General features: G+C 41.7%; 1 long non-coding RNA gene across 1 annotated transcript; it reads left to right on the forward strand.

The window, feature by feature from the left end:
- Positions 1-5,916: 5,916 nt before the first annotated feature.
- Positions 5,917-7,240, forward strand: LOC121813476. Its single transcript, XR_006053726.1, has 3 exons — positions 5,917-6,015; positions 6,252-6,347; positions 6,995-7,240. It is a non-coding gene; the product is annotated as an uncharacterized LOC121813476 (long non-coding RNA).
- Positions 7,241-11,433: the final 4,193 nt, after the last annotated feature.

Here is an 11,433-nt window from a genome sequence, read left to right on the forward strand (position 1 = left end):
TGAGTAGATTCCACTCGACACACAGTAGAAAAAAAACACTCATAAATATGCACGTAGAACATATAAAAGCACCAAACGTGAGCCGCTGTGTTTATGCCGCCAGCTTGAAGGTCAGCAAGTATCTGGCGTAGCCTCCAGTAATCTTCCCCATATATTCATGGTATCATCAGCTTCATCCCTCTGTAGTTACTGCAGGTCTGAAAACCTTACCTGTGCTTGACAAACAGAATATTTAGTGGATTTTAAAAAGTCTTTTTGGCCCACTCTCTGTAAACTGTAGAGATGGTTGTGTGGAAATCCCAGCATTTCTGAAGCTCTCAGATCAGCCCGTGTGGTCAGGCTGTAGCTGTGTTAGCGTCATGGTCTGGTGAATGCCGGTGTTTTTCCACTATCTGCCACGACTCCTCTGGAGTCTGACTCGTCTCTCAGGGGAGCCGCACCTGGAGCTGATTTCCTCGGCAGTATTTAAGGTCAGCTGGGACAACAACTCTCTGGACGGTTGTCTGTTAACCAGTTTGTGTCCATGAATTGCTTACCTCACCGCCTACAGTTTACTTTCTACCTGGACGCTGGACATAGCTGCTGAATTCTCCACTCTTAGTCTGGTACGGGCTCCCTTTATGGTATCACCTACCTCAGGAGTGTCCCCTGTCATAGTAGCTTCGTTATTTCATGTGTTAATCCTCACTCGCCTGTTCATAGTGAGGCACTCATAGTGAATTCATACTGAATGTACGATCTCTCCCAGCATTACTCATAGTTATGTTGTATTTTGTGTGTTCCCTGGTGCATAGCCCTGCCCCCCTCATTAGTCTCTTGTAAGTAGATGCTGTTAATTCACCTTGTTCACTGTTTTACGTTCACAGGCACTGTGTACAATCCCACAGCGGCTGGTGTCTGAGTTTTATCTGTTCTGTGGGTCCACTCTGCCTCGGACGGCCTGTGTCGTGACAGTTGGGGCCTCATGAAGCTCACAAACCACTGAGGTTTGAGCTGAATGGTAAAACTAGCTATAGCATACATCAATGAACTCTCTGGAACTTCACAGGGTGAGAAACAAATGAGACAGTGTGGTGGTTTCCTCTACTCTGGTGTAAAAATAGTCGACACTTACAGACCACATTAGCAGCTGATCTCATGCACTCATGTTTACACAGAGTCACAAAGAAAACCATCTAAAGGAATGTAAAGTAAAAAGATGTGTAATTTGTTGCACACTTGGACAAATGACACTTCCAGCTGTGCACAAGTTTAGAGTCGTTTTCTTTACTTGCTCATTTGCTCTGCAACTGCAAATACCAAACACGAGCACTTCAGTTTAGCGCAGCTGCTCTCTGCGGCTGTCTGTGCACTAAAACACACAAACAGGACCCCAAAGCTGCCTGTTTCAGTGCCTGCATGAGCGTCACCCATGGGACCAAAATATTCCAGCTGGATTGCCAGTGAGCACAGTATGTGTCACAAACAGAGATGGGCAGTAACGCGTTACTGTAATCTGATTACTTTTTTCAAGTAACGAGTAAAGTAAGGGATTACTATTGCAAAAACAGTAATTAGATTACCGTTACTTTCCCGTAGGAACGCTGCGTTACTGCGTTACTAAAACCGTGATTTTTTGCGAGAATGTCTCATGACAGTGACGTAAGCGAGTGCGACGTTCGTGACAACAGCTGTGTGCAGATCAACAATGGATCACATATCGAGTGCAGAGAGAGTATGAGCGTGCAGCGTTTAAAGCGTGGAAGTACTGACCTTACTTTGAGTTTGATTCCATAAAAAGTGACAAAAACATTAGTGTCCGCTGTGCGTGGGAAGAAAACTTCTTTTTACAGCGAAAAAAACCCCTAAACTTCCAACAAGCACCGAGTAGCTACGACGTAATGGGAAACTCACAGAGAAACTCGCGGATTCTTCCACTGACCGCGGCACACCTGCACCAGGGTAAACCTCCGCCTACCCCACTCCTGCTTTACAGGTGAAAATAGAGCAACAGGACCGCTGAGTCTTTGACTTTATTTATGTTCTGCTGTGTTTTACTTGCATCTATTTGAAAGACTGAGTGTAAACACAAAAAATATTTTATTTTATGTGCTGGAATGTGCAGAAAATAGGTTTAAATGTTAAACTAATTTCTTCCAGTCAGAGAATGTTGCAGATAATTAAATTTTTGCTTGATGCATAAAGTTAAAAGATTAAAACTAATAAAACAAGTTTTAAAAAAGAGACTTTTCCATTTGATTACATTTTGTATGATGGATTATGCAGAAAAAGTAGAACTGGGCTGAAAGATCTATCGCTTTATCACCTCTTCAGGTTGTAAATCGTGTTTTTAAAAAGTAACTAAGTAACTAAGTAATTAATTACTTTTGAAAATAAGTAATCAGTAAAGTAACGGGATTACTTTTTTGGGGGAAGTAATCAGTAATTAGTTACTGATTACTTTTTTCAAGTAACTTGACCAACACTGGTCACACATGCAGTAATAAAGAACTGAATGCATAAAGCAACAACGCTAAGCACACCAAACAAATAAAGAAGATAAAACTGTGTAGAGGGGCAGTATCTTTGCAGTACATTCACCCGTTAAATGAGTCACACACATTTCATAATAAATAATTAAATAAATGTAACCATATTTTCTGGCATCTCCATTGTACCATCTTAGAAATCTCCAGTTGTCAAAATCTCACTGGTTTTATATATTTTACACACACCTGAACCTCGTTAGTCTCGACCATCAAGAAATAAGAGCAAACAACAAAACCTGAATCAAGAAACAGGAAAAAGATTATTAATCTCATTTACAAACTCATTTGCACCACTAACTCCACCTCCACCCTCGTCTGCTTCAGGAAGGAAATAAATCATGTGCACCATATTTCAAGGTGCTGGTTTTCTACTGGTCACTATTAGCGCTCCCTCCTTTCTTGTACTGCGGCTGTTTTGCTGCTGCTTCTTAACAGAAGTAAAAATTTAAATTGACTTTCTTTCACTGCAGTTTTTTAAAACCTGTGTAACAGATTATTATACTGTAGCGAGGTTCTGTTCTCTGACCACAGAACCTCAGAAATAGAAGAGCAGGCGTGTTCACAGAGGCGCTGACTTCCTGTTCTCTGTTCAAACACAGACTGTGGTCACTGTGAGTTCAGACACTTCAGCCTGTCAGGATGTGGGTGAACATCTACTGCTGCCTGTTAGCTCTGAGCGGTCATGCCACAGCAGGTGGGACACTTTGCATTAATGTCTGATATACTTTATAGTTTTCACACATGTGCATTTGTGTTGGTGTTTGTAGTTTCAGGGATTTCACACGATTATAGGAAACGAGTTCAAGTGTGAAGCAGACACACGATCACAGGAAGTCGAGTTATGGTGTCAGTGTAGCTCAAACTAACAAACACTTCATGAAGACAAATTTCTATCGTAACTCCTTCATTTGTTTAACAAATTATTTTGACCAAAGAATTTTTATGAACAGTTTTTTATTTTAGTTTTTATAATGAAATATCATCATCATATCCTGACTATGATTATCTTTCTATCATCCTTTCAGATTTCTGTTTTCTTTGTAACTTTTATTTCCACACAGACATTTTATTTGCTCATTTTTTTTATTTGTTTTGCAGGTTTAACCCGGGAAGTAGTTACAGAGGGGACGCAGCTCGCGTGCGCTGTCCTTACTATCTACAGGGTAAAAGTGAGGTGGAGCAGAGAGAGTGGAGGAAGCAGAGCTGACATACTTACAGCTGATGGAGACAAAACTACAAAACACATCAATGATCCACAGAAACGATACGATTCACAGGCTGACGGGTCTCTGTTCATCCTCAGAGCTGCTCCCTCAGACTCTGGCAGATACTTCTGTAACCATGAAGCAGCTGTGGAGCTGACAGTGATCCCATCAGGTAACATCAAACTTTTTTACCTTCCTGTTTAAAATCATGCATGTCTGCTGAAAATGTGATTTTTAGTCTTAAATGAGACCAGTGTGGTTGTTAGCACTGTGGCTAACCGTGGGGTCAGATCCACGGGCCGTCTGAGGCCTTTCAGTGTGGAGTTATCGTGCTCTTCACGTGCTCACATGGTCCTCTGTGTTCCTCCCACAGTGCAGAGTCGTGCACAGTTTAGGTTCAGTCCTGACTCTAACTTGGCCGTAGGTGTGAGTGCTGGTGGTTGTTGGTCTGTGTCAGCTGTGACAGGCTGCCACACAACCCTGAACTAGTTTAGCTTTTTGACCTCTCGTGTTTTTAACTGCAAGCACATCTGTGGTCAGCATGGTTAATATAAAGTTAACTTTTTAATGTAAAAATACAAAGTACCACATCAAATATTAAAGTAACTCTGGGACAATAATCATTACAAATAAGGGCCAATCCCAGTACAACATTTGACATTCCTGTTTTCCATGTGGCTGGTGTGTATTGGTTTGGATTTTGGAGACGCCTCTGTGTAGCATTAACTCCCATAACTCCTGTCTGCGTGTAGCCAAAGAGCTTTATTACAGAAGTCCTGCATCAGCCACGAAACACAGACAAAAAAAGTTTTACATGTTACCATAAAACACATTTCACTGTCCTCTGTAACAGTGAACAGTTTTCTGATCTGTCTTGTATTAGCTGCAATAACAGCTGTGTAACACATGGCGATCATTAAGAGCAATAATAAAACTGTGACCAACTAAACACACAGTAACACTAACACAACAGTGTGTGCTGAAGCTTTACTGCACAGTGTTTCTCTGAGAATTAGATTTTAAAAAGAAACTAACAACATGAGAAAATTTGTGTTCGTCCGTTATACAAAATGCATCTTAGTTTGTAGTCACACATTCATTTGTTATTCACAGGAACAATAAGACGCCGCGTTGAAGAGAGAGGCAGCGTCTTACTGAATGTCCTGGTGATGTTGGAGGATCAGCTGTTCCAACATGGAGACGAGACTCTGGAGAAATAAATTAAGAAGGATGTATTTTTCCCGTAGAGACAAAACATTAACAATAAGAGAAGCTGAGCCTGCTGACTCTGGACTGTACTACTGTGGTGGGAAACCAGCTGCTTATGTGACTGTGACCAAAGGACAGAGATCTGACAGAGGTGAGACACACGAACCTCTGACCGTCAAACATGAAGCCTGTTAGTGTCAGCCTGACTGAGACCATCAGCTTGTGTCTCCACTGTGGTTCAGGAGTGAAACATCCACAGCGAGCACACTGACAGGCTGCTGTTTGACCTGTTCTCTACCTCAGGATTAATGTGAAGCTGTTCTGATAAATAAATGCTGGTCCGATGAGTCGAGTACAAGTATGTCTGCGATGCTTTCATGCAGGAAAATACTTTTTACATCACACTGACTGTTTTACTAGCTATTAAACTCTGTTGAATGTTGTTGTGTTCTTTGCATAATATCAAGAAAAGTGAAAGCAGCTGATGTCACATGAAATTCTATGATAAGGTTGAAAGTTTCTGAATGTCCTCCATCAGCAGCAGTTATTTCATGTCTGATTGGATGGTCTGTCTCTGTTTGACATGTCAAAGCATTTTAACTCATCACACAAACAGGATGTGGCCTTTTTTTCTTCTGTAGTTCTATAGGATATAATGTATTCAGCTGCTGTAAACTGACAACACTGTTGGCTTTACCTCATTGTGTTGTTGCTGTGGACCGCTGTGACTTTCCTCCTGTTACAGTCAGCTTTTGAAGGTTTACACTAAACTGACTTTTCCTGTCTGGCTTGAATTAAACCTTTTAACTTTTCCACACAGGAAAGAAAACAACAACGACAACAAGACCAACAACAACAACAACAAGACCAACAACAACAGACCAACGACAACAACAAGAACCAACAAGAAGACAACAAGACAACAACACAACAACAAGAAAACAACAACACAACAAGACCAACAACAACAACAAGACCAACAACAACGACAACAAGACCAACAACAATGACAGCAATAACAATGGTAACAACAAGAAGACCAACAACAACAATATCTCCTCAGGAAAACCCCGGTATGAACATCGTAAAGAAACAAAGTCAAACCAAAATAACAGCTTTGTTCACAGTGTTGCCTAGTGTCGTGTGTTGTGTCGTGTGTTGTCGTGTCGTGTGTTGTGTCTTGTTGTGTCTTGTCGTGTCGTGTGTTGTGTCTTGTTGTGTTGTTCCATACAGTTGAATAACTGTGTGATCAGTGACTGTAGCTGGTGGTGGATGAGGCTCTGATTCCAGATGTTTCTTTGTCTTCCAGCTGCTGATCACCTGTGGCACATGACTGTCCGCACACTGATTGGACTGCTCTACTTAATCATCATGATCAGCATCACTGCTGTTACCCGGAGGAAAGGTGGATGAGCTCAAAGAGCCTCTGTGCTCTCATCATCACTGTTTTCAGACTCATTGAGGTTTAACATGATTCAGCTTTAGTGCATGACAGGGGATCATCCTGTAGTTCTTCAGCTAAGACACCTGAGTTAGAAAACACAAACACTGCAGTTGTCTTTCACTCGCGAGGGCAGTCATGGACGCACGACCTGCGTCTCATCACTGTCTGCGTGCTTTATTTATACTTGTATGTGTGTGTGTGTGTGTGTGTGTGTGTGTGTGTGTGTGTGTGTGTGTGTGTGTGTGTGTGTGTTGTGTGTGTGTGTGTGTGTGTGTTCAAATAGCTTCTTATTCTAAGAACTCTGAGCTGAGGTTCCCCTTTTTCTAATCTGTATGTTCTTACAGAAAGAGGAAGCTTAGTGATGAATAAAAGAATACATTTCATGAAGCTGATCACATTATATAAAAACAATATTCCTTTGACAGTGCAGATGTTTGTGCAGCTGCATGTGCAGGTTTATGATGATGGACGTCTCTGTGACTGTCAGGCTTTCCCAGTAAACAGCATGAACAGTGAACAGTAACAGATGTTTGCAAATCTGCAGCAGAAGTGTTCCAATAAAATAAAGAATTAAAGCATCATCCATGTTTACTTTGTGTGTTTTGCAGCTCGACAGATGCAGAAACAGAAGCGAGACGCAGCTGTTAGGTTTGTATTGTTGATTGTTATTTATGCTTAGAAATATTTACTTATATATGCTTAGAGTTTTGTAATTAGTTGTAGATTGGTAGAGGTTTTGATCCTTGATAGTCTGCAAACCTTGTGTGTATTAGACAGCACTCTGGGAGCACAAGAGGTCATACCGTGTCTTATTGTTTTATGGTAGGATTAACGTAGCTACATCTGTTCTAGTCTAAGTGCTTTAACTGCTTGACTTCCTCACCGTGTTATCTAGGGTGAACCATCTAGGGTGAGGGGGAGGCTACCCTCTTCCTGACCAAGGATGTTTGACCCTTTGATCAGCAGTACACACACACACACACACACACACACACACACACACACACACACACACAGGCAAGGTACTCTTTGTGTGTATGTAGACGTCATATGTTAATGAACCTATGCATATTCATGTAACCTCAATAAAAGGGGTGCTATGGGGAGCCTGGCTGAGAGTCTGATGGAGGTCAAGTGGTGGGACGACGCTTGGCTCCAGCCAGATCTCCCTCATGCATGAGTAAACATGAAGAAGCTTGCCTACTTGTGTCTTGCTTTGCAGTGTAATTATATTGTCTTCAACGTTCCAGCGGATGGGTTCAAGCTACAAACCTATCAGCAGCAGCAGAGTCTGCTCTCTGATGCTCCATCACACTGAAACAAGTCAGGTACACCAGCCACTGATAATCCTGCTACAGCCTGACCTCATGACCTCACAGCAAACCCTGAAACAGTCACGTTGTGCTCTGTTTGTCAGGGCGCAGGGACCCAGCATTTTGAGATTATTTTGCATTTGGGGTTATTTTGCTCTGGGACAAATGTTACGTTCCAGTGTTCACTGTCAGTGTGTCTTAGTTAGCTTTCAGTGTTTGCTTGTTTCTGTGTGAGTCTGTCTTGTCCTCTGTGTCGGTCTCGTCTCCCTCGTGTTATCATTCTGTCTCTCCTGTCTGTGTTGGGTTCATGTACATTGTCCCAGCCCGTCATGTGTCTCCTCCTGTTGTCTTCAAAGTCAAACGTGTCATGGTGCATGAATTAGTCTGGTGGGGGTGAGCTGACGTTTCTTTTTTTCTGTTTTCTGTTTTGAATTAGTTAAATTCCTTTATTGGGTGAGAAAATCATGTGATGCTTCTGGTGTATTGAAAAACGGTTCATTACTCGAAGCTTTTCAACACAGTCCTCTCTGGTGACATCTGGTGGCCAAAAATATGAAGAGCAGCTTGAATCCACAAAATAAAACCAACTGCTTCGTAATGATTGCCCACTCTACTGAGTGGAATTCTGTCTGATATTGGGCCACCGTTGTGTTGCTTTAAACGTGTATTTTTTGGGGTGACAAAAATGTTGTTTTATTTTAATAAATAATTTTGACCAGTAAACTTTCCTTGTTTAAACATGCACCATGGTGTGGTCTTTCTTTGCTTGTGACTTCTTGATGTTGGTAAATACAATAATTGAAAAATACCACGTTACATATAATATACATATAATAATGTACAACACATTATGGAGTATGCTTCTGCTGTGAGGTCCCGCCTCCATGCAATTAATCGCTAGACGGGTATATTTATAAATAATATTATATTAGGGAAATTTTCCCAGACATATTTTTGACCTGGGGGTAGAATTGATTGTGAAATGGAAAGGAAAATGCTTATGAACTTGCAAATGAAAAACATGATGCATTTAAAGTAACCCTTTTTCATTTTTATTTAAGAAGAGAATTTGTTCCACTGTGCGATGGCCGAACCTGTTCCTTTTCGTGGAGATAATTTCTCCTGCCTTAAGGAAAATCCCTTCACATGGCACAGAGGAGGCTGGAGCGCAGAGAAACTGGTAGAGATGCAGTTATACAGTCTACCTGAATCAGCAATTAAATTGCTGCACATTTGGCAGACTAACATTTTCAGATTAATTAAACAATAAAATATATATTTTTACAACATTACATGTAAAGAGTCAAGTGGAAGTTTTTCTAAAGTTATTTAATGATATTTATATTATGGAAGCAGATTTTTGACATTTTACCTTTTTCCCGTTGTCAGATAAAATAAACACGCACAGAACAAAAGCAAACAACAAGAACACAAAGCTGGAAAACCCACCCCATTGACCAAAATCAACTAAAAATACTCCCACACAACAGAACCTCCTCTATTCCTCGCTGGCTCCAAATCTCTCAATGAAATATCAGTGGTTCGCTATCTGTCACCATCAAAACACTCCACAAATCACTTCCTTATAAACCAGGGAATCAGACACTGAAGCGGTTAGGCTCTAAAAGAAGCTTCGGACGTCACTGATCACGTGACTCTGGTGAATCAAGCTTCGACACAGAGCTTCTGAAGCAGCGCGTTGATTTTTGTGACACACGCACCGGAGCGTCAGCTTCAAGCGGGCCATCACTGGGTTCTGGGTCATTGTTGCTTGGGTCGTGTTCTTAGTTTTCTTGTTTTCTTGTCTCATGGTTGTTGAGTGTAGTTTATCAGATTCCCCCTTGTGTCGTTACCCCCTGTGTGTATGCCTCGTTTCTCTTCCTGTCTTTTATTCTATATTTTCCCAGCCTGGTATGTCTGTGCTCTTCCTCTCTGGTCTGCGTCTCTGTGCTTCCTGTTTTATTTTGATAGTCACTTGTCAGTGTGCGTCACGTTGTGTTTCCTCCTGCCCTGTCTCGTTAAGATTATCAGTATCAGCTGTGTTCCCTGTGTGCTCCAACGTCCCTCGTTCTCCTTCGGTGTATTTATGTCTGCGTCTCCCTCAGTTCTGTGTCTCCTCGTAAGCCAGCTTTAGTATTTCCCAGTTTAGTTTTGTTTCGCCCTTTTTGACATTCTGTACATAAAGTTGCATTTTATTCTGTTTCTCTTGAGTTTGTGTTTGGGTCCATTTCCTGCCTGCACACAGCTAGTTCAAGACAAACCACGACTGCTTTAAGTCATACTGTTACGCCCAGTCTAGGGGTACAGGAACGTAGCACAAGAGTTAAAAAGGAAGTGACCCCGCCCTGGTCCCCAAAACCATACACAGAAAAAACAATCTGTTAAGTGAAGAGTGCTTTATTTGTCTACACTGAAAACTTAACTCCGGGGTGAACAAAGGCCAAAATAACAAACACAACAAGCTAACTCAGGAGAGGAGGTGTTGTCTGAAACCCTATGTGAACAAAACCAAAGACTGCACCTAACTCCCTGACTGAACTAAACAGGAGAAAACAGTACAAGGAAATAATAAGACAGCTCACCCCTTCTGTTTCACTGTCTATTTACAAGTGAAGACTAATTTACACACTATATACAAAGTTCAGTAAATCAGAGGAACCACACACAAATAACACAAGACTTGGAGGTCAGGGTCAGGTCTGCTGCTGCCCCTCAACTGCTGGGCAGGGGTATTTTTAAAAACAGCCGCCACCAGCTCTCCAATCAGGAAGACTGTAGACTGATATATGAAATATTCCTTTATTGGGTGAGAAAATCAGACCATGTCATAACTGCTGTAAGTCACACAGAATAGATATCAGAGCCTTAAACAGGCTGACGTCTGCTAAATGGGTCAAACTGGGCAGAAAGTCTACAAACACATAACATCCTTATAGAATATGATGTAACACTATAGATCAACTTAGCTCAGAATAACAGGGCTCTAGAGTGACCAAATTTTTCAGTGGTGCGACTAAAAAAAAATATTTGGTTGCACCTGTGCGACCAACTGTTCGGGTAACAAAAAAAAAGCTCTGCAACTCTCCGTGTGGTCAACGACAGACACACATTTTATAATGGATCTACGTCTGTGCTGCTTTTAGCTGCTGACAGCTGATTGGTAGGAAGTGAGACAGACAGAGGTCAGTTAGAAATCAGCTGTGGAGGAATTATCTGAATTACTTCCTGTCAGCCTCTCAGTTTCCACTGATCACAGATCAGCAGCTGTCAGTGTCTTCACCGTGGACTCGCTCTCCCGCAGGACACAGCCTGCAGCACAGAGGGAGGAGCATCGAGGTCGACAGACTGACACTGAAACTGATAAACCCCTGACCCTTAGCTACGTGAGCTATAGATGCTCATGTATCTACAGGGAGTGCAGAATTATTAGGCAAATGAGTATTTTGTCCACATCATCCTCTTCATGCATGTTGTCTTACTCCAAGCTGTATAGGCTCGAAAGCCTACTACCAATGAAGCATATTAGGTGATGTGCATCTCTGTAATGAGAAGGGGTGTGGTCTAATGACATCAACACCCTATATCAGGTGTGCATAATTATTAGGCAACGTCCTTTCCTTTGGCAAAATGGGTCAAAAGAAGGACTTGACAGGCTCAGAAAAGTCAAAAATAGTGAGATATCTTGCAGAGGGATGCAGCAGTCTCAAAACTGCAAAGCTTCTGAAGCGTGATCG

Source organism: Haplochromis burtoni, unplaced genomic scaffold, assembly GCF_018398535.1.
Source record: "Haplochromis burtoni strain Fernald_Lab_line unplaced genomic scaffold, NCSU_Asbu1 Contig_1752, whole genome shotgun sequence".
NCBI classification, from domain to species: domain Eukaryota; kingdom Metazoa; phylum Chordata; class Actinopteri; order Cichliformes; family Cichlidae; genus Haplochromis; species Haplochromis burtoni.